The sequence below is a fragment of the Ambystoma mexicanum genome, unplaced genomic scaffold (genome assembly GCF_040938575.1).
Source record: "Ambystoma mexicanum isolate Mex_15411 unplaced genomic scaffold, UKY_AmexF1_1 Mex_scaf48, whole genome shotgun sequence".
NCBI lineage: Eukaryota > Metazoa > Chordata > Amphibia > Caudata > Ambystomatidae > Ambystoma > Ambystoma mexicanum.
Genome location: NW_027182464.1, coordinates 1,228,003 through 1,251,166, shown reverse-complemented (window position 1 = coordinate 1,251,166; position 23,164 = coordinate 1,228,003). Strand labels below are relative to the sequence as shown.

At 43.9% G+C, this 23,164-nt stretch overlaps 5 non-coding genes across 5 annotated transcripts; all 5 read right to left on the bottom strand.

Annotated features, from left to right (window-relative positions):
* Positions 1-66: 66 nt before the first annotated feature.
* LOC138560717 (U6 spliceosomal RNA) lies at positions 67-173 on the bottom strand. The gene has a single exon (XR_011299183.1). It is a non-coding gene; the product is annotated as a U6 spliceosomal RNA (small nuclear RNA).
* Positions 174-5,529: 5,356 nt separating this feature from the next.
* LOC138560832 (U6 spliceosomal RNA) lies at positions 5,530-5,636 on the bottom strand. Its single transcript, XR_011299297.1, has one exon. It is a non-coding gene; the product is annotated as a U6 spliceosomal RNA (small nuclear RNA).
* A 5,352-nt stretch (positions 5,637-10,988) lies between these two features.
* Positions 10,989-11,095, bottom strand: LOC138560820 (U6 spliceosomal RNA). Its single transcript, XR_011299286.1, has one exon. It is a non-coding gene; the product is annotated as a U6 spliceosomal RNA (small nuclear RNA).
* A 5,353-nt stretch (positions 11,096-16,448) lies between these two features.
* On the bottom strand, positions 16,449-16,555 carry LOC138560809 (U6 spliceosomal RNA). The gene has a single exon (XR_011299275.1). It is a non-coding gene; the product is annotated as a U6 spliceosomal RNA (small nuclear RNA).
* A 5,356-nt stretch (positions 16,556-21,911) lies between these two features.
* LOC138560798 (U6 spliceosomal RNA) lies at positions 21,912-22,018 on the bottom strand. Its single transcript, XR_011299264.1, has one exon. It is a non-coding gene; the product is annotated as a U6 spliceosomal RNA (small nuclear RNA).
* Positions 22,019-23,164: the final 1,146 nt, after the last annotated feature.

The following is a 23,164-nucleotide window of genomic DNA, read 5'->3' as shown; positions in this document are numbered from 1 at the left end:
ATAAAGAAAGATCTATTAAAAAATCAAGACTTGCAAATTAAGAAAGTTTCTGTCCAGTCATGTGCCAAAAATAGTGAATGCTTTACGAATGTGCGTGTCATCCTTTAGAGCAGGGGCCGATTTAATTTTCCCATTATCATTCCAATATTAGTACATGTGTTGCAGAAGCAAGCGCAAAGGGAGAGTCAATCAAACCATTGATTAGGACCTCTGGTCAAAGGTTTGCCATACCAAATGTCCTTATGTCAGAGGGCAGAAAGTCCAAACACCATTTAGATATCGGGTGGTATGAAATGAAGAGGCAAACAACAACGAATAAGCATTCTTTGCTGCTGTATTGATCTGGCCCTAAAGGGTTTTAGTTTAATGCCAATTATATTTAAAGATATAAAGATTAATACTCCAGGGTGCTTGCAAAATGAAAACCCCCTCCCCATCACAATGGCTGGGTCATACAAGCCTGAGAGCATCACAATAGACCCATAGACATGAGAAAATCTCGGTACCTCTGAGTGTATGTGGGCCCATGGCTGTATCAAGGACAAGGCAAAAACAGGAGGTGGCTTAAGGTGTCAGCACCAGAGGCTGTCCGATTGAGCCCTGTAAGCAACAGATGTTGGACCATCCTATAAAGGATTCTGAGGCTGATTTCAATTTTAACTTTGCTGCTGATTTAAGGATTGCTCAACCTTCGACCCACGTCTAGTTTGCTTGGATAAGCCCTGGAAATCTTTTACAGCTTGTACTGGTGGGAGATGATGTGACTTTATCAACTGCAACGGGATATGAGGCATGTGTGCCACAAAAAGCAGGTCTAGGATTTTTTTATAAGAAAGCCGCTTTAAGAAGGGAACTTTGGGCAACCCCACTGAGAGCAAAAGTATTACACAAAAGGTAAGGGGGTCAGTGGGTCAACTGATACAATAAACTGACTCACAGTCAAATGTGCTAAATCCAAATACTACCTGTTTCTACATTTTCCAGGCTTTTTGTCTCATTTCTTAACAGATCCATTCCTATGTACCTCTGTGCTTTCAACAGAGTTTTCATTGTAAGGGAGGGACATACAGTATACCTTAAACATTCCTGGGCAGGGAAGACTCTCTTTTAAGCTGTCTGCTACTCTTGCTTTTAAATAATCATCAGCAGGACCCTCTAGACCTTCCCCAAAAAACATAACATTATTTCTCTGCATGCATGTGCGTTGAACAGCACAAGTAGTTTGGTTAATGTCAGTGGATAAATGTCACTTTCCCACAGCGCAGAACAAAATCACTTGTACAGGCCCCTTCTGCAAAAGCATTACCACTGTAGAAAGCAGTGAAGGTGAGGCAGTGTGCAGTCACCTCCGACACTTCCCTCCTCTGATCGGCCACGATCGGCCAAGGACCTCTCTATGAGAGCTGAGGGTGGAATTTTCTGGACCTCTGTAACTTAGGGAGACATGGCAAAAGGGATCCTCAATCAACAGCTCAGTCTTTGCTTTGTGGCCTGTCCGTATATATCTGTTCTCCAAATTACCTGCCGCTGCCCAGGTGTCAGCTGGTGAGATGGAATGACCTCCCAGGTAGGATCCTGGCAGATGATTTGCATAGGCAAACCCCCTCGCTCTCTTTCTTAGCCCTGCTTACTCCACAGTAGCAAGTATCTGGGCAAAATATAGTGGTCGAGGTAGGGTAGCAGTAACTAGCAACTCTGAGAAAGTAAATCTGGGGAGCTTGGCGACTTGTGGGGAACAACTGCAGAGCTCATCTCCCAGAACTTTGTGGCACGGGGAGAAGGTCTGTGGGATTTCAGTAACTTGGAGACATGCAACCTGGTCGGGAGTGCTTCAGGTCTCCTTCCTTGCATGTTCCAAGCAACTCAACAAAGCATCAACAGGCTGCCATGCCAGCCTCAGACCCCCTTTCCACATGATTAAAAGCCTAAAATCTTTTCCAAGCAAACACATAGCCCCCGAAAACCATATTTTCTTTGTTTTCTCTCTCTCTGTCTCTCTCTCCTCCCTCCCTCCCTCCTTCCCATCCCCCATAACCCCTCCCTCTTCCTCTCCCTACCATTCATTTTAAGTTTTCCTGCACTGCAGCACATTGTGACAATGGTATTTCACAATGGGACTGTTTGAAAGTTACAGAAATAAAAAAAGAATTAACCAACTAAAAGCAGCCAAATCCGGAGTACACTGCTAAGCCACAATTAAAGATTAAGGCCTAGAAGCAAGTAAAGCTGTAGTTCAGAGCGATGTTTGCAAATAGCTCCTTAAAGCAGTTTACGCTGGAGTGCACAACAAGAGGAAAAGTGATAATACTGAGTTTGGTAGAATGGGATAAAAAACTAAAGCAGCGTGCCACTTCTAAAAGTACAAGTCAAGAAATTGAAGGAGATGGGGCTGTTCATTCAGTCAATAGGACTCACAAGTAAAAGTCTCCCGAGGCATTAGTGTTGAATTTGGCCCAAAATGTATTGTGTTGTCGTGTATTATGTATGAAAATACAATTTCAATCTTCATTAAAAAAGATGTATTAAAAAATAAATACTTGCAGATTAAGAAAGTTTCTGTCCTGTCGTGTGCCAAAAATAGTGAATGCTTTACGAATGTGCGTGTCATCCTTTGAAGCAGGGGCCAATTCTATTTTCCCATTTTCATTCCAATATTAGTACATGTTTTGCTGAGGTACATAGGAATGGATCTGTTAAGAAATGAAACAAAAAGCCTGGAAAAATGTTGAAACAGGTAGGATTTGGACTTACAATAAACGGACTCACAGTCAGATGTGCTATCCCTTCACCCACTGACCCGCTTACCTTTTGTGTAATCCTTTTGCTCTCAGCAGTGTTGTCCAAAGTTCCCTACTTAAAGAGACTTTCTTATAAAAAAAGATCCTAGACATGTTTTTTATGGCCCACATGCCTCATATCCCGTTGCTCTTGATAAACTCACATCATCTCCCACCAATACAAGCTGTAAAAGATGTCAAGGGCATAGCCAAGGAAATTAGACGTGGGCCGAAGGTTGAGCAATCCTTAAATCAGCAGCAAAAATAACATTGAAATCAGCTTCAGAATCTCTTAAAGGATGGGCCAACACTGGTTGCTTGCAGGGCGCAATCGGGCTGACGCCTTAAGGCAAGCGCAAAGGGAGAGCCAACCAAACCATTGATTAGGACCTCTGGACTTTCTGCTCTTTAACATAAGGACATTTGATATGGCAAACGTTTGACCAAACACCATTTAGATGTCGGATGGTATGGAATTAAGCGGCAAACAGCAATACATCAGCATTCTTTGCTGCTTTATTGATCTGGTCCTAAAGGGTTTGGTTTAATGCCAATTATATTTAAAGATAAAAAGATTCATGCTCAACGGTGCTTGCAAATCGACACCACTCTCCCCATCACGATGGCTGGGTGATGCAAGAGTGAGAGCATCACAGCAGACCCAGAGACATGAGAAACACTCTGTACCTCTGAGTGTATGTGGGCCCATGGCTGGATCAAGGACAAGGCAAGAATAGGAGATGGCTTAAGGTGTCAGCACCCAGGCTGCCCCATTGTGCACTGCCAGCAACAGATGTTGGACCATCCTTTAAGAGATTCTGAGGCTTATTTCAATGTTAACTTTGCTGCTGATTAAAGGATTGCTCAACCTTCGACCCGCGTCTAGTTTGCTTGGCTAAGCCCTGAAAATCTTTTACAGCTTGTATTGGTGGGAGATGATGTGAGTTTATCAAGAGCAACGGGATATGAGGCATGTGTGCCACAAAATGCAGGTCTAGGATCTTTTATTTGAAAGCCACTTTGGAAAACCCTACTGAGAACAAAAGGATTGAACAAAAGGATTACACAAAAGGAAAGGGGGTCAGTGGGTCAAGGGATAGCACATCTGAATGTGAGTCAGTTAATTGTAAGTCCAAATCCTACGCGTTTCGACATTTTTCCAGGCTTTTTGTTTCAGTTCTTAACAGATCCATTCCTATGTACCTCTGTGCTTTCAACAGAGTTTTCATTGTAATGGAGGGACATACAGTATGCCTTAAACATGCCTGGGCAGTGAAGACTATATAAAAGCAAGAGTAGCAGACAGCTTAATAAATCATCAGCAGGACCCTCTAGACCTTCACCAAAAAACATAACATGATTTCTATGCATGTATGTGCGTTGAACAGCGCAAGTAATTTGGTTAATGTCAGTGGATAAATGTCACTTTCCCACAGCGCAGACAAAATCACTTGTACAGGCCCCTTCTGCAAAAGCATAACCGCTGTAGAAAGCAGTGAAAAGGTGAGGCAGTGTGCAGTCCCCCCCCCCCGACCCTGATCGGCCACGATCGGCCAAGGACCTCTCTATAAGAGCTGAGGGTGGAATTTTTCTGGACCTCAGTAACTTAGGGAGACATGGCTAAAGGGATCCTCAATCAACGGCCCAGCTTTTGCTCTGTGGCCTGTCCGAATATGTCTGTTCTCCAAATTACCTGCCGCTGCCCAGGTGTCAGCTGGTGAGATGGAAGCATACTGGCAGATGATTTGCATAGGCACACCCCCACTCCCTCTCTCTTAGCCCTGCTTACTCCACAGTAGCAAGTATATGGGGAAAATATAGTGGTCGAGGTGGGGTAGCAGTAACTAGCAACTCTGAGAAAGTAAATCTGGGACACTTGGTGACCTGTGGGGAACAACTGCAGAGCTCAGTGCCCAGAAGTTTGTGGCACAGGGAGGAGGTCTGTGGGATTTCAGTAACTTGGAGACATGCAACCTGGTCGGGAGTGCTTCAGGTCTCCTTCCTTGCATGTTCCAAGCAACTCAACAAAGCATCAACAGGCTGAGATACCAACCACAGAGCCCCTTTCCACTTGATTAAAAGGCTAAAATCTTTTCCATGCAAATACATAGCCCCCAAATACCATATTTTCTTTGTTTTCTCTCTCTCTCCTCCCTCTCTCCTTCCCTCACTCCCTCCCTCGCTCCCTCCCACCCTCCCGCACTCTCTCTTCCCCCCAGCCCCTCTCCCTCCCATTAATTTTAAGTTTTCATGCACTGCAGCACATTGTGGCAATGGTATTTCACAATGGGACTGTTTGAAAGTTACAGAAATCAAAAAAGAAATCAACCAACTAAAAGCAGCCAAACCCGGAGTACACTGCTCAGCCCCATTTCAAGATTAAGGCCCAGAAGCAAGTAAAGCTGTAGTTCAGAGCGATATTTGCAAATAGCACCTTAAAGCAGTTTACGCTGGAGTGCACAACAAGGGGGAAAGTGATAATACTGAGTTTGGTAGAATGGGATAAAAAAAACAAAAGAAGCGTGCCACTTGTAAAAGTACAAGTCAAGAAATTGAAGGGGACGGGGCTGTTCATTCAGTCAAGAGGACTCACAAGTAAAAGGCTCCTGAGGCATTAGTGTTGAATTTGGCGCAAAATGCATTGTGTTGTCGTGTAATATGAATGAACATACAATTTCAATCTTCAATAAAGAAAGATCTATTAAAAAATCAAGACTTGCAAATTAAGAAAGTTTCTGTCCAGTCATGTGCCAAAAATAGTGAATGCTTTACGAATGTGCGTGTCATCCTTTAGAGCAGGGGCCGATTTAATTTTCCCATTATCATTCCAATATTAGTACATGTGTTGCAGAAGCAAGCGCAAAGGGAGAGTCAATCAAACCATTGATTAGGACCTCTGGTCAAAGGTTTGCCATACCAAATGTCCTTATGTCAGAGGGCAGAAAGTCCAAACACCATTTAGATATCGGGTGGTATGAAATGAAGAGGCAAACAACAACGAATAAGCATTCTTTGCTGCTGTATTGATCTGGCCCTAAAGGGTTTTAGTTTAATGCCAATTATATTTAAAGATATAAAGATTAATGCTCCAGGGTGCTTGCAAAATGAAAACCCCCTCCCCATCACAATGGCTGGGTCATACAAGCCTGAGAGCATCACAATAGACCCATAGACATGAGAAAATCTCGGTACCTCTGAGTGTATGTGGGCCCATGGCTGTATCAAGGACAAGGCAAAAACAGGAGGTGGCTTAAGGCGTCAGCACCAGAGGCTGTCCGATTGAGCCCTGTAAGCAACAGATGTTGGACCATCCTATAAAGGATTCTGAGGCTGATTTCAATTTTAACTTTGCTGCCGATTTAAGGATTGCTCAACCTTCGACCCACGTCTAGTTTGCTTGGATAAGCCCTGGAAATCTTTTACAGCTTGTACTGGTGGGAGATGATGTGACTTTATCAACTGCAACGGGATATGAGGCATGTGTGCCACAAAAAGCAGGTCTAGGATTTTTTTATAAGAAAGCCGCTTTAAGAAGGGAACTTTGGGCAACCCCACTGAGAGCAAAAGTATTACACAAAAGGTAAGGGGGTCAGTGGGTCAACTGATACAATAAACTGACTCACAGTCAAATGTGCTAAGTCCAAATACTACCTGTTTCTACATTTTCCAGGCTTTTTGTCTCATTTCTTAACAGATCCATTCCTATGTACCTCTGTGCTTTCAACAGAGTTTTCATTGTAAGGGAGGGACATACAGTATACCTTAAACATTCCTGGGCAGGGAAGACTCTATGTAAAAGCAAGAGTAGCAGACAGCTTTAAAGAATCATCAGCAGGACCCTCTAGACCTTCCCCAAAAAACATAACATTATTTCTCTGCATGCATGTGCGTTGAACAGCGCAAGTAGTTTGGTTAATGTCAGTGGATAAATGTCACTTTCCCACAGCGCAGAACAAAATCACTTGTACAGGCCCCTTCTGCAAAAGCATTACCACTGTAGAAAGCAGTGAAGGTGAGGCAGTGTGCAGTCACCTCCGACACTTCCCTCCTCTGATCGGCCACGATCGGCCAAGGACCTCTCTATGAGAGCTGAGGGTGGAATTTTCTGGACCTCTGTACCTTAGGGAGACATGGCAAAAGGGATCCTCAATCAACAGCTCAGCCTTTGCTTTGTGGCCTGTCCGTATATATCTGTTCTCCAAATTACCTGCCGCTGCCCAGGTGTCAGCTGGTGAGATGGAATGACCTCCCAGGTAGGATCCTGGCAGATGATTTGCATAGGCAAACCCCCTCGCTCTCTTTCTTAGCCCTGCTTACTCCACAGTAGCAAGTATCTGGGCAAAATATAGTGGTCGAGGTAGGGTAGCAGTAACTAGCAACTCTGAGAAAGTAAATCTGGGGAGCTTGGCGACTTGTGGGGAACAACTGCAGAGCTCATCTCCCAGAACTTTGTGGCACGGGGAGAAGGTCTGTGGGATTTCAGTAACTTGGAGACATGCAACCTGGTCGGGAGTGCTTCAGGTCTCCTTCCTTGCATGTTCCAAGCAACTCAACAAAGCATCAACAGGCTGCCATGCCAGCCTCAGACCCCCTTTCCACATGATTAAAAGCCTAAAATCTTTTCCAAGCAAACACATAGCCCCCGAAAACCATATTTTCTTTGTTTTCTCTCTCTCTGTCTCTCTCTCCTCCCTCCCTCCCTCCTTCCCATCCCCCATAACCCCCCCCCCCTCCCTCTTCCTCTCCCTACCATTCATTTTAATTTTTCCTGCACTGCTGCACATTGTGACAATGGTATTTCACAATGGGACTGTTTGAAAGTTACAGAAATAAAAAAAGAATTAACCAACTAAAAGCAGCCAAATCCGGAGTACACTGCTAAGCCACAATTAAAGATTAAGGCCTAGAAGCAAGTAAAGCTGTAGTTCAGAGCGATGTTTGCAAATAGCTCCTTAAAGCAGTTTACGCTGGAGTGCACAACAAGAGGAAAAGTGATAATACTGAGTTTGGTAGAATGGGATAAAAAACTAAAGCAGCGTCCCACTTCTAAAAGTACAAGTCAAGAAATTGAAGGAGATGGGGCTGTTCATTCAGTCAATAGGACTCACAAGTAAAAGTCTCCCGAGGCATTAGTGTTGAATTTGGCCCAAAATGTATTGTGTTGTCGTGTATTATGTATGAAAATACAATTTCAATCTTCATTAAAAAAGATGTATTAAAAAATAAATACTTGCAGATTAAGAAAGTTTCTGTCCTGTCGTGTGCCAAAAATAGTGAATGCTTTACGAATGTGCGTGTCATCCTTTGAAGCAGGGGCCAATTCTATTTTCCCATTTTCATTCCAATATTAGTACATGTTTTGCTGAGGTACATAGGAATGGATCTGTTAAGAAATGAAACAAAAAGCCTGGAAAAATGTTGAAACAGGTAGGATTTGGACTTACAATAAACGGACTCACAGTCAGATGTGCTATCCCTTCACCCACTGACCCGCTTACCTTTTGTGTAATCCTTTTGCTCTCAGCAGTGTTGTCCAAAGTTCCCTACTTAAAGAGACTTTCTTATAAAAAAAGATCCTAGACATGTTTTTTATGGCCCACATGCCTCATATCCCGTTGCTCTTGATAAACTCACATCATCTCCCACCAATACAAGCTGTAAAAGATGTCAAGGGCATAGCCAAGGAAATTAGACGTGGGCCGAAGGTTGAGCAATCCTTAAATCAGCAGCAAAAATAACATTGAAATCAGCTTCAGAATCTCTTAAAGGATGGGCCAACACTGGTTGCTTGCAGGGCGCAATCGGGCTGACGCCTTAAGGCAAGCGCAAAGGGAGAGCCAACCAAACCATTGATTAGGACCTCTGGACTTTCTGCTCTTTAACATAAGGACATTTGATATGGCAAACGTTTGACCAAACACCATTTAGATGTCGGATGGTATGGAATTAAGCGGCAAACAGCAATACATCAGCATTCTTTGCTGCTTTATTGATCTGGTCCTAAAGGGTTTGGTTTAATGCCAATTATATTTAAAGATAAAAAGATTCATGCTCAACGGTGCTTGCAAATCGACACCCCTCTCCCCATCACGATGGCTGGGTGATGCAAGAGTGAGAGCATCACAGCAGACCCAGAGACATGAGAAACACTCTGTACCTCTGAGTGTATGTGGGCCCATGGCTGGATCAAGGACAAGGCAAGAATAGGAGATGGCTTAAGGTGTCAGCACCCAGGCTGCCCCATTGTGCACTGCCAGCAACAGATGTTGGACCATCCTTTAAGAGATTCTGAGGCTTATTTCAATGTTAACTTTGCTGCTGATTAAAGGATTGCTCAACCTTCGACCCGCGTCTAGTTTGCTTGGCTAAGCCCTGAAAATCTTTTACAGCTTGTATTGGTGGGAGATGATGTGAGTTTATCAAGAGCAACGGGATATGAGGCATGTGTGCCACAAAATGCAGGTCTAGGATCTTTTATTTGAAAGCCACTTTGGAAAACCCTACTGAGAACAAAATGATTACACAAAAGGAAAGGGGGTCAGTGGGTCAAGGGATAGCACATCTGAATGTGAGTCAGTTAATTGTAAGTCCAAATCCTATGCGTTTCGACATTTTTCCAGGCTTTTTGTTTCAGTTCTTAACAGATCCATTCCTATGTACCTCTGTGCTTTCAACAGAGTTTTCATTGTAATGGAGGGACATACAGTATGCCTTAAACATGCCTGGGCAGGGAAGACTATGTAAAAGCAAGAGTAGCAGACAGCTTAATAAATCATCAGCAGGACCCTCTAGACCTTCCCCAAAAAACATAACATGATTTCTATGCATGTATGTGCGTTGAACAGCGCAAGTAATTTGGTTAATGTCAGTGGATAAATGTCACTTTCCCACAGCGCAGACAAAATCACTTGTACAGGCCCCTTCTGCAAAAGCATAACCGCTGTAGAAAGCAGTGAAAAGGTGGGCAGTGTGCAGTCCCCCCCCCCGACCCTGATCGGCCACGATCGGCCAAGGACCTCTCTATAAGAGCTGAGGGTGGAATTTTTCTGGACCTCAGTAACTTAGGGAGACATGGCTAAAGGGATCCTCAATCAACGGCCCAGCTTTTGCTCTGTGGCCTGTCCGAATATGTCTGTTCTCCAAATTACCTGCCGCTGCCCAGGTGTCAGCTGGTGAGATGGAATGACCTCCCAGGAAGCATACTGGCAGATGATTTGCATAGGCACACCCCCACTCCCTCTCTCTTAGCCCTGCTTACTCCACAGTAGCAAGTATATGGGGAAAATATAGTGGTCGAGGTGGGGTAGCAGTAACTAGCAACTCTGAGAAAGTAAATCTGGGACACTTGGTGACCTGTGGGGAACAACTGCAGAGCTCAGTGCCCAGAAGTTTGTGGCACAGGGAGGAGGTCTGTGGGATTTCAGTAACTTGGAGACATGCAACCTGGTCGGGAGTGCTTCAGGTCTCCTTCCTTGCATGTTCCAAGCAACTCAACAAAGCATCAACAGGCTGAGATACCAACCACAGAGCCCCTTTCCACTTGATTAAAAGGCTAAAATCTTTTCCATGCAAATACATAGCCCCCAAATACCATATTTTCTTTGTTTTCTCTCTCTCTCCTCCCTCTCTCCTTCCCTCACTCCCACCCTCCCGCACTCTCTCTTCCCCCCAGCCCCTCTCCCTCTCCCTACCATTAATTTTAAGTGTTCATGCACTGCAGCACATTGTGGCAATGGTATTTCACAATGGGACTGTTTGAAAGTTACAGAAATCAAAAAAGAAATCAACCAACTAAAAGCAGCCAAACCCGGAGTATACTGCTCAGCCCCATTTAAAGATTAAGGCCCAGAAGCAAGTAAAGCTGTAGTTCAGAGCGATATTTGCAAATAGCACCTTAAAGCAGTTTACACTGGAGTGCACAACAAGGGGGAAAGTGATAATACTGAGTTTGGTAGAATGGGATAAAAAAAACAAAAGAAGCGTGCCACTTGTAAAAGTACAAGTCAAGAAATTGAAGGGGACGGGGCTGTTCATTCAGTCAAGAGGACTCACAAGTAAAAGGCTCCTGAGGCATTAGTGTTGAATTTGGCGCAAAATGCATTGTGTTGTCGTGTAATATGAATGAACATACAATTTCAATCTTCAATAAAGAAAGATCTATTAAAAAACCAAGACTTGCAAATTAAGAAAGTTTCTGTCCAGTCATGTGCCAAAAATAGTGAATGCTTTACGAATGTGCGTGTCATCCTTTAGAGCAGGGGCCGATTTAATTTTCCCATTATCATTCCAATATTAGTACATGTGTTGCAGAAGCAAGCGCAAAGGGAGAGTCAATCAAACCATTGATTAGGACCTCTGGTCAAAGGTTTGCCATACCAAATGTCCTTATGTCAGAGGGCAGAAAGTCCAAACACCATTTAGATATTGGGTGGTATGAAATGAAGAGGCAAACAACAACGAATAAGCATTCTTTGCTGCTGTATTGATCTGGCCCTAAAGGGTTTTAGTTTAATGCCAATTATATTTAAAGATATAAAGATTAATGCTCCAGGGTGCTTGCAAAATGAAAACCCCCTCCCCATCACAATGGCTGGGTCATACAAGCCTGAGAGCATCACAATAGACCCATAGACATGAGAAAATCTCGGTACCTCTGAGTGTATGTGGGCCCATGGCTGTATCAAGGACAAGGCAAAAACAGGAGGTGGCTTAAGGCGTCAGCACCAGAGGCTGTCCGATTGAGCCCTGTAAGCAACAGATGTTGGACCATCCTATAAAGGATTCTGAGGCTGATTTCAATTTTAACTTTGCTGCTGATTTAAGGATTGCTCAACCTTCGACCCACGTCTAGTTTGCTTGGATAAGCCCTGGAAATCTTTTACAGCTTGTACTGGTGGGAGATGATGTGACTTTATCAACTGCAACGGGATATGAGGCATGTGTGCCACAAAAAGCAGGTCTAGGATTTTTTTATAAGAAAGCCGCTTTAAGAAGGGAACTTTGGGCAACCCCACTGAGAGCAAACGTATTACACAAAAGGTAAGGGGGTCAGTGGGTCAACTGATACAATAAACTGACTCACAGTCAAATGTGCTAAATCCAAATACTACCTGTTTCTACATTTTCCAGGCTTTTTGTCTAATTTCTTAACAGATCCATTCCTATGTACCTCTGTGCTTTCAACAGAGTTTTCATTGTAAGGGAGGGACATACAGTATACCTTAAACATTCCTGGGCAGAGAAGACTCTATGTAAAAGCAAGAGTAGCAGACAGCTTAAAAGAATCATCAGCAGGACCCTCTAGACCTTCCCCAAAAAACATAACATTATTTCTCTGCATGCATGTGCGTTGAACAGCGCAAGTAGTTTGGTTAATGTCAGTGGATAAATGTCACTTTCCCACAGCGCAGAACAAAATCACTTGTACAGGCCCCTTCTGCAAAAGCATTACCACTGTAGAAAGCAGTGAAGGTGAGGCAGTGTGCAGTCACCTCCGACACTTCCCTCCTCTGATCGGCCACGATCGGCCAAGGACCTCTCTATGAGAGCTGAGGGTGGAATTTTCTGGACCTCTGTAACTTAGGGAGACATGGCAAAAGGGATCCTCAATCAACAGCTCAGCCTTTGCTTTGTGGCCTGTCCGTATATATCTGTTCTCCAAATTACCTGCCGCTGCCCAGGTGTCAGCTGGTGAGATGGAATGACCTCCCAGGTAGGATCCTGGCAGATGATTTGCATAGGCAAACCCCCTCGCTCTCTTTCTTAGCCCTGCTTACTCCACAGTAGCAAGTATCTGGGCAAAATATAGTGGTCGAGGTAGGGTAGCAGTAACTAGCAACTCTGAGAAAGTAAATCTGGGGAGCTTGGCGACTTGTGGGGAACAACTGCAGAGCTCATCTCCCAGAACTTTGTGGCACGGGGAGAAGGTCTGTGGGATTTCAGTAACTTGGAGACATGCAACCTGGTCGGGAGTGCTTCAGGTCTCCTTCCTTGCATGTTCCAAGCAACTCAACAAAGCATCAACAGGCTGCCATGCCAGCCACAGAGCCCCTTTCCACATGATTAAAAGCCTAAAATCTTTTCCATGCAAACACATAGCCCCCGAAAACCATATTTTCTTTGTTTTCTCTCTCTCTGTCTCTCTCTCCTCCCTCCCTCCCTCCTTCCCATCCCCCATAACCCCCCCCCCCTCTTCCTCTCCCTACCATTCATTTTAAGTTTTCCTGCACTGCAGCACATTGTGACAATGGTATTTCACAATGGGACTGTTTGAAAGTTACAGAAATAAAAAAAGAATTAACCAACTAAAAGCAGCCAAATCCGGAGTACACTGCTAAGCCACAATTAACGATTAAGGCCTAGAAGCAAGTAAAGCTGTAGTTCAGAGCGATGTTTGCAAATAGCTCCTTAAAGCAGTTTACGCTGGAGTGCACAACAAGAGGAAAAGTGATAATACTGAGTTTGGTAGAATGGGATAAAAAACTAAAGCAGCGTGCCACTTCTAAAAGTACAAGTCAAGAAATTGAAGGAGATGGGGCTGTTCATTCAGTCAATAGGACTCACAAGTAAAAGTCTCCCGAGGCATTAGTGTTGAATTTGGCCCAAAATGTATTGTGTTGTCGTGTATTATGTATGAAAATACAATTTCAATCTTCATTAAAAAAGATGTATTAAAAAATAAATACTTGCAGATTAAGAAAGTTTCTGTCCTGTCGTGTGCCAAAAATAGTGAATGCTTTACGAATGTGCGTGTCATCCTTTGAAGCAGGGGCCAATTCTATTTTCCCATTTTCATTCCAATATTAGTACATGTTTTGCTGAGGTACATAGGAATGGATCTGTTAAGAAATGAAACAAAAAGCCTGGAAAAATGTTGAAACAGGTAGGATTTGGACTTACAATAAACGGACTCACAGTCAGATGTGCTATCCCTTCACCCACTGACCCGCTTACCTTTTGTGTAATCCTTTTGCTCTCAGCAGTGTTGTCCAAAGTTCCCTACTTAAAGAGACTTTCTTATAAAAAAAGATCCTAGACATGTTTTTTATGGCCCACATGCCTCATATCCCGTTGCTCTTGATAAACTCACATCGTCTCCCACCAATACAAGCTGTAAAAGATGTCAAGGGCATAGCCAAGGAAATTAGACGTGGGCCGAAGGTTGAGCAATCCTTAAATCAGCAGCAAAAATAACATTGAAATCAGCTTCAGAATCTCTTAAAGGATGGGCCAACACTGGTTGCTTGCAGGGCGCAATCGGGCTGACGCCTTAAGGCAAGCGCAAAGGGAGAGCCAACCAAACCATTGATTAGGACCTCTGGACTTTCTGCTCTTTAACATAAGGACATTTGATATGGCAAACGTTTGACCAAACACCATTTAGATGTCGGATGGTATGGAATTAAGCGGCAAACAGCAATACATCAGCATTCTTTGCTGCTTTATTGATCTGGTCCTAAAGGGTTTGGTTTAATGCCAATTATATTTAAAGATAAAAAGATTCATGCTCAACGGTGCTTGCAAATCGACACCCCTCTCCCCATCACGATGGCTGGGTGATGCAAGAGTGAGAGCATCACAGCAGACCCAGAGACATGAGAAACACTCTGTACCTCTGAGTGTATGTGGGCCCATGGCCGGATCAAGGACAAGGCAAGAATAGGAGATGGCTTAAGGTGTCAGCACCCAGGCTGCCCCATTGTGCACTGCCAGCAACAGATGTTGGACCATCCTTTAAGAGATTCTGAGGCTTATTTCAATGTTAACTTTGCTGCTGATTAAAGGATTGCTCAACCTTCGACCCGCGTCTAGTTTGCTTGGCTAAGCCCTGAAAATCTTTTACAGCTTGTATTGGTGGGAGATGATGTGAGTTTATCAAGAGCAATGGGATATGAGGCATGTGTGCCACAAAATGCAGGTCTAGGATCTTTTATTTGAAAGCCACTTTGGAAAACCCTACTGAGAACAAAAGGATTACACAAAAGGAAAGGGGGTCAGTGGGTCAAGGGATAGCACATCTGAATGTGAGTCAGTTAATTGTAAGTCCAAATCCTACGCGTTTCGACATTTTTCCAGGCTTTTTGTTTCAGTTCTTAACAGATCCATTCCTATGTACCTCTGTGCTTTCAACAGAGTTTTCATTGTAATGGAGGGACATACAGTATGCCTTAAACATGCCTGGGCAGGGAAGACTATGTAAAAGCAAGAGTAGCAGACAGCTTAATAAATCATCAGCAGGACCCTCTAGACCTTCCCCAAAAAACATAACATGATTTCTATGCATGTATGTGCGTTGAACAGCGCAAGTAATTTGGTTAATGTCAGTGGATAAATGTCACTTTCCCACAGCGCAGACAAAATCACTTGTACAGGCCCCTTCTGCAAAAGCATAACCGCTGTAGAAAGCAGTGAAAAGGTGGGCAGTGTGCAGTCCCCCCCCGACCCTGATCGGCCAAGGACCTCTCTATAAGAGCTGAGGGTGGAATTTTTCTGGACCTCAGTAACTTAGGGAGACATGGCTAAAGGGATCCTCAATCAACGGCCCAGCTTTTGCTCTGTGGCCTGTCCGAATATGTCTGTTCTCCAAATTACCTGCCGCTGCCCAGGTGTCAGCTGGTGAGATGGAATGACCTCCCAGGAAGCATACTGGCAGATGATTTGCATAGGCACACCCCCACTCCCTCTCTCTTAGCCCTGCTTACTCCACAGTAGCAAGTATATGGGGAAAATATAGTGGTCGAGGTGGGGTAGCAGTAACTAGCAACTCTGAGAAAGTAAATCTGGGACACTTGGTGACCTGTGGGGAACAACTGCAGAGCTCAGTGCCCAGAAGTTTGTGGCACAGGGAGGAGGTCTGTGGGATTTCAGTAACTTGGAGACATGCAACCTGGTCGGGAGTGCTTCAGGTCTCCTTCCTTGCATGTTCCAAGCAACTCAACAAAGCATCAACAGGCTGAGATACCAACCACAGAGCCCCTTTCCACTTGATTAAAAGGCTAAAATCTTTTCCATGCAAATACATAGCCCCCAAATACCATATTTTCTTTGTTTTCTCTCTCTCTCCTCCCTCTCTCCTTCCCTCACTCCCTCCCTCGCTCCCTCCCACCCCCCCGCACTCTCTCTTCCCCCCAGCCCCTCTCCCTCTCCCTACCATTAATTTTAAGTTTTCATGCACTGCAGCACATTGTGGCAATGGTATTTCACAATGGGACTGTTTGAAAGTTACAGAAATCAAAAAAGAAATCAACCAACTAAAAGCAGCCAAACCCGGAGTACACTGCTCAGCCCCATTTAAAGATTAAGGCCCAGAAGCAAGTAAAGCTGTAGTTCAGAGCGATATTTGCAAATAGCACCTTAAAGCAGTTTACGCTGGAGTGCACAACAAGGGGGAAAGTGATAATACTGAGTTTGGTAGAATGGGATAAAAAAAAACAAAAGAAGCGTGCCACTTGTAAAAGTACAAGTCAAGAAATTGAAGGGGACGGGGCTGTTCACTCAGTCAAGAGGACTCACAAGTAAAAGGCTCCTGAGGCATTAGTGTTGAATTTGGCGCAAAATGCATTGTGTTGTCGTGCAATATGAATGAACATACAATTTCAATCTTCAATAAAGAAAGATCTATTAAAAAATCAAGACTTGCAAATTAAGAAAGTTTCTGTCCAGTCCTGTGCCAAAAATAGTGAATGCTTTACGAATGTGCGTGTCATCCTTTAGAGCAGGGGCCGATTTAATTTTCCCATTATCATTCCAATATTAGTACATGTGTTGCAGAAGCAAGCGCAAAGGGAGAGTCAATCAAACCATTGATTAGGACCTCTGGTCAAAGGTTTGCCATACCAAATGTCCTTATGTCAGAGGGCAGAAAGTCCAAACACCATTTAGATATCGGGTGGTATGAAATGAAGAGGCAAACAACAACGAATAAGCATTCTTTGCTGCTGTATTGATCAGGCCCTAAAGGGTTTTAGTTTAATGCCAATTATATTTAAAGATATAAAGATTAATACTCCAGGGTGCTTGCAAAATGAAAACCCCCTCCCCATCACAATGGCTGGGTCATACAAGCCTGAGAGCATCACAATAGACCCATAGACATGAGAAAATCTCGGTACCTCTGAGTGTATGTGGGCCCATGGCTGTATCAAGGACAAGGCAAAAACAGGAGGTGGCTTAAGGTGTCAGCACCAGAGGCTGTCCGATTGAGCCCTGTAAGCAACAGATGTTGGACCATCCTATAAAGGATTCTGAGGCTGATTTCAATTTTAACTTTGCTGCTGATTTAAGGATTGCTCAACCTTCGACCCACGTCTAGTTTGCTTGGATAAGCCCTGGAAATCTTTTACAGCTTGTACTGGTGGGAGATGATGTGACTTTATCAACTGCAACGGGATATGAGGCATGTGTGCCACAAAAAGCAGGTCTAGGATTTTTTTATAAGAAAGCCGCTTTAAGAAGGGAACTTTGGGCAACCCCACTGAGAGCAAAAGTATTACACAAAAGGTAAGGGGGTCAGTGGGTCAACTGATACAATAAACTGACTCACAGTCAAATGTGCTAAATCCAAATACTACCTGTTTCTACATTTTCCAGGCTTTTTGTCTCATTTCTTAACAGATCCATTCCTATGTACCTCTGTGCTTTCAACAGAGTTTTCATTGTAAGGGAGGGACATACAGTATACCTTAAACATTCCTGGGCAGGGAAGACTCTCTTTTAAGCTGTCTGCTACTCTTGCTTTTAAATAATCATCAGCAGGACCCTCTAGACCTTCCCCAAAAAACATAACATTATTTCTCTGCATGCATGTGCGTTGAACAGCACAAGTAGTTTGGTTAATGTCAGTGGATAAATGTCACTTTCCCACAGCGCAGAACAAAATCACTTGTACAGGCCCCTTCTGCAAAAGCATTACCACTGTAGAAAGCAGTGAAGGTGAGGCAGTGTGCAGTCACCTCCGACACTTCCCTCCTCTGATCGGCCACGATCGGCCAAGGACCTCTCTATGAGAGCTGAGGGTGGAATTTTCTGGACCTCTGTAACTTAGGGAGACATGGCAAAAGGGATCCTCAATCAACAGCTCAGCCTTTGCTTTGTGGCCTGTCCGTATATATCTGTTCTCCAAATTACCTGCCGCTGCCCAGGTGTCAGCTGGTGAGATGGAATGACCTCCCAGGTAGGATCCTGGCAGATGATTTGCATAGGCAAACCCCCTCGCTCTCTTTCTTAGCCCTGCTTACTCCACAGTAGCAAGTATCTGGGCAAAATATAGTGGTCGAGGTAGGGTAGCAGTAACTAGCAACTCTGAGAAAGTAAATCTGGGGAGCTTGGCGACTTGTGGGGAACAACTGCAGAGCTCATCTCCCAGAACTTTGTGGCACGGGGAGAAGGTCTGTGGGATTTCAGTAACTTGGAGACATGCAACCTGGTCGGGAGTGCTTCAGGTCTCCTTCCTTGCATGTTCCAAGCAACTCAACAAAGCATCAACAGGCTGCCATGCCAGCCTCAGACCCCCTTTCCACATGATTAAAAGCCTAAAATCTTTTCCAAGCAAACACATAGCCCCCGAAAACCATATTTTCTTTGTTTTCTCTCTCTCTGTCTCTCTCTCCTCCCTCCCTCCCTCCTTCCCATCCCCCATAACCCCTCCCTCTTCCTCTCCCTACCATTCATTTTAAGTTTTCCTGCACTGCAGCACATTGTGACAATGGTATTTCACAATGGGACTGTTTGAAAGTTACAGAAATAAAAAAAGAATTAACCAACTAAAAGCAGCCAAATCCGGAGTACACTGCTAAGCCACAATTAAAGATTAAGGCCTAGAAGCAAGTAAAGCTGTAGTTCAGAGCGATGTTTGCAAATAGCTCCTTAAAGCAGTTTACGCTGGAGTGCACAACAAGAGGAAAAGTGATAATACTGAGTTTGGTAGAATGGGATAAAAAACTAAAGCAGCGTGCCACTTCTAAAAGTACAAGTCAAGAAATTGAAGGAGATGGGGCTGTTCATTCAGTCAATAGGACTCACAAGTAAAAGTCTCCCGAGGCATTAGTGTTGAATTTGGCCCAAAATGTATTGTGTTGTCGTGTATTATGTATGAAAATACAATTTCAATCTTCATTAAAAAAGATGTATTAAAAAATAAATACTTGCAGATTAAGAAAGTTTCTGTCCTGTCGTGTGCCAAAAATAGTGAATGCTTTACGAATGTGCGTGTCATCCTTTGAAGCAGGGGCCAATTCTATTTTCCCATTTTCATTCCAATATTAGTACATGTTTTGCTGAGGTACATAGGAATGGATCTGTTAAGAAATGAAACAAAAAGCCTGGAAAAATGTTGAAACAGGTAGGATTTGGACTTACAATAAACGGACTCACAGTCAGATGTGCTATCCCTTCACCCACTGACCCGCTTACCTTTTGTGTAATCCTTTTGCTCTCAGCAGTGTTGTCCAAAGTTCCCTACTTAAAGAGACTTTCTTATAAAAAAAGATCCTAGACATGTTTTTTATGGCCCACATGCCTCATATCCCGTTGCTCTTGATAAACTCACATCATCTCCCACCAATACAAGCTGTAAAAGATGTCAAGGGCATAGCCAAGGAAATTAGACGTGGGCCGAAGGTTGAGCAATCCTTAAATCAGCAGCAAAAATAACATTGAAATCAGCTTCAGAATCTCTTAAAGGATGGGCCAACACTGGTTGCTTGCAGGGCGCAATCGGGCTGACGCCTTAAGGCAAGCGCAAAGGGAGAGCCAACCAAACCATTGATTAGGACCTCTGGACTTTCTGCTCTTTAACATAAGGACATTTGATATGGCAAACGTTTGACCAAACACCATTTAGATGTCGGATGGTATGGAATTAAGCGGCAAACAGCAATACATCAGCATTCTTTGCTGCTTTATTGATCTGGTCCTAAAGGGTTTGGTTTAATGCCAATTATATTTAAAGATAAAAAGATTCATGCTCAACGGTGCTTGCAAATCGACACCCCTCTCCCCATCACGATGGCTGGGTGATGCAAGAGTGAGAGCATCACAGCAGACCCAGAGACATGAGAAACACTCTGTACCTCTGAGTGTATGTGGGCCCATGGCTGGATCAAGGACAAGGCAAGAATAGGAGATGGCTTAAGGTGTCAGCACCCAGGCTGCCCCATTGTGCACTGCCAGCAACAGATGTTGGACCATCCTTTAAGAGATTCTGAGGCTTATTTCAATGTTAACTTTGCTGCTGATTAAAGGATTGCTCAACCTTCGACCCGCGTCTAGTTTGCTTGGCTAAGCCCTGAAAATCTTTTACAGCTTGTATTGGTGGGAGATGATGTGAGTTTATCAAGAGCAACGGGATATGAGGCATGTGTGCCACAAAATGCAGGTCTAGGATCTTTTATTTGAAAGCCACTTTGGAAAACCCTACTGAGAACAAAAGGATTGAACAAAAGGATTACACAAAAGGAAAGGGGGTCAGTGGGTCAAGGGATAGCACATCTGAATGTGAGTCAGTTAATTGTAAGTCCAAATCCTACGCGTTTCGACATTTTTCCAGGCTTTTTGTTTCAGTTCTTAACAGATCCATTCCTATGTACCTCTGTGCTTTCAACAGAGTTTTCATTGTAATGGAGGGACATACAGTATGCCTTAAACATGCCTGGGCAGTGAAGACTATATAAAAGCAAGAGTAGCAGACAGCTTAATAAATCATCAGCAGGACCCTCTAGACCTTCACCAAAAAACATAACATGATTTCTATGCATGTATGTGCGTTGAACAGCGCAAGTAATTTGGTTAATGTCAGTGGATAAATGTCACTTTCCCACAGCGCAGACAAAATCACTTGTACAGGCCCCTTCTGCAAAAGCATAACCGCTGTAGAAAGCAGTGAAAAGGTGAGGCAGTGTGCAGTCCCCCCCCCCCGACCCTGATCGGCCACGATCGGCCAAGGACCTCTCTATAAGAGCTGAGGGTGGAATTTTTCTGGACCTCAGTAACTTAGGGAGACATGGCTAAAGGGATCCTCAATCAACGGCCCAGCTTTTGCTCTGTGGCCTGTCCGAATATGTCTGTTCTCCAAATTACCTGCCGCTGCCCAGGTGTCAGCTGGTGAGATGGAAGCATACTGGCAGATGATTTGCATAGGCACACCCCCACTCCCTCTCTCTTAGCCCTGCTTACTCCACAGTAGCAAGTATATGGGGAAAATATAGTGGTCGAGGTGGGGTAGCAGTAACTAGCAACTCTGAGAAAGTAAATCTGGGACACTTGGTGACCTGTGGGGAACAACTGCAGAGCTCAGTGCCCAGAAGTTTGTGGCACAGGGAGGAGGTCTGTGGGATTTCAGTAACTTGGAGACATGCAACCTGGTCGGGAGTGCTTCAGGTCTCCTTCCTTGCATGTTCCAAGCAACTCAACAAAGCATCAACAGGCTGAGATACCAACCACAGAGCCCCTTTCCACTTGATTAAAAGGCTAAAATCTTTTCCATGCAAATACATAGCCCCCAAATACCATATTTTCTTTGTTTTCTCTCTCTCTCCTCCCTCTCTCCTTCCCTCACTCCCTCCCTCGCTCCCTCCCACCCTCCCGCACTCTCTCTTCCCCCCAGCCCCTCTCCCTCCCATTAATTTTAAGTTTTCATGCACTGCAGCACATTGTGGCAATGGTATTTCACAATGGGACTGTTTGAAAGTTACAGAAATCAAAAAAGAAATCAACCAACTAAAAGCAGCCAAACCCGGAGTACACTGCTCAGCCCCATTTCAAGATTAAGGCCCAGAAGCAAGTAAAGCTGTAGTTCAGAGCGATATTTGCAAATAGCACCTTAAAGCAGTTTACGCTGGAGTGCACAACAAGGGGGAAAGTGATAATACTGAGTTTGGTAGAATGGGATAAAAAAAACAAAAGAAGCGTGCCACTTGTAAAAGTACAAGTCAAGAAATTGAAGGGGACGGGGCTGTTCATTCAGTCAAGAGGACTCACAAGTAAAAGGCTCCTGAGGCATTAGTGTTGAATTTGGCGCAAAATGCATTGTGTTGTCGTGTAATATGAATGAACATACAATTTCAATCTTCAATAAAGAAAGATCTATTAAAAAATCAAGACTTGCAAATTAAGAAAGTTTCTGTCCAGTCATGTGCCAAAAATAGTGAATGCTTTACGAATGTGCGTGTCATCCTTTAGAGCAGGGGCCGATTTAATTTTCCCATTATCATTCCAATATTAGTACATGTGTTGCAGAAGCAAGCGCAAAGGGAGAGTCAATCAAACCATTGATTAGGACCTCTGGTCAAAGGTTTGCCATACCAAATGTCCTTATGTCAGAGGGCAGAAAGTCCAAACACCATTTAGATATCGGGTGGTATGAAATGAAGAGGCAAACAACAACGAATAAGCATTCTTTGCTGCTGTATTGATCTGGCCCTAAAGGGTTTTAGTTTAATGCCAATTATATTTAAAGATATAAAGATTAATGCTCCAGGGTGCTTGCAAAATGAAAACCCCCTCCCCATCACAATGGCTGGGTCATACAAGCCTGAGAGCATCACAATAGACCCATAGACATGAGAAAATCTCGGTACCTCTGAGTGTATGTGGGCCCATGGCTGTATCAAGGACAAGGCAAAAACAGGAGGTGGCTTAAGGCGTCAGCACCAGAGGCTGTCCGATTGAGCCCTGTAAGCAACAGATGTTGGACCATCCTATAAAGGATTCTGAGGCTGATTTCAATTTTAACTTTGCTGCCGATTTAAGGATTGCTCAACCTTCGACCCACGTCTAGTTTGCTTGGATAAGCCCTGGAAATCTTTTACAGCTTGTACTGGTGGGAGATGATGTGACTTTATCAACTGCAACGGGATATGAGGCATGTGTGCCACAAAAAGCAGGTCTAGGATTTTTTTATAAGAAAGCCGCTTTAAGAAGGGAACTTTGGGCAACCCCACTGAGAGCAAAAGTATTACACAAAAGGTAAGGGGGTCAGTGGGTCAACTGATACAATAAACTGACTCACAGTCAAATGTGCTAAGTCCAAATACTACCTGTTTCTACATTTTCCAGGCTTTTTGTCTCATTTCTTAACAGATCCATTCCTATGTACCTCTGTGCTTTCAACAGAGTTTTCATTGTAAGGGAGGGACATACAGTATACCTTAAACATTCCTGGGCAGGGAAGACTCTATGTAAAAGCAAGAGTAGCAGACAGCTTTAAAGAATCATCAGCAGGACCCTCTAGACCTTCCCCAAAAAACATAACATTATTTCTCTGCATGCATGTGCGTTGAACAGCGCAAGTAGTTTGGTTAATGTCAGTGGATAAATGTCACTTTCCCACAGCGCAGAACAAAATCACTTGTACAGGCCCCTTCTGCAAAAGCATTACCACTGTAGAAAGC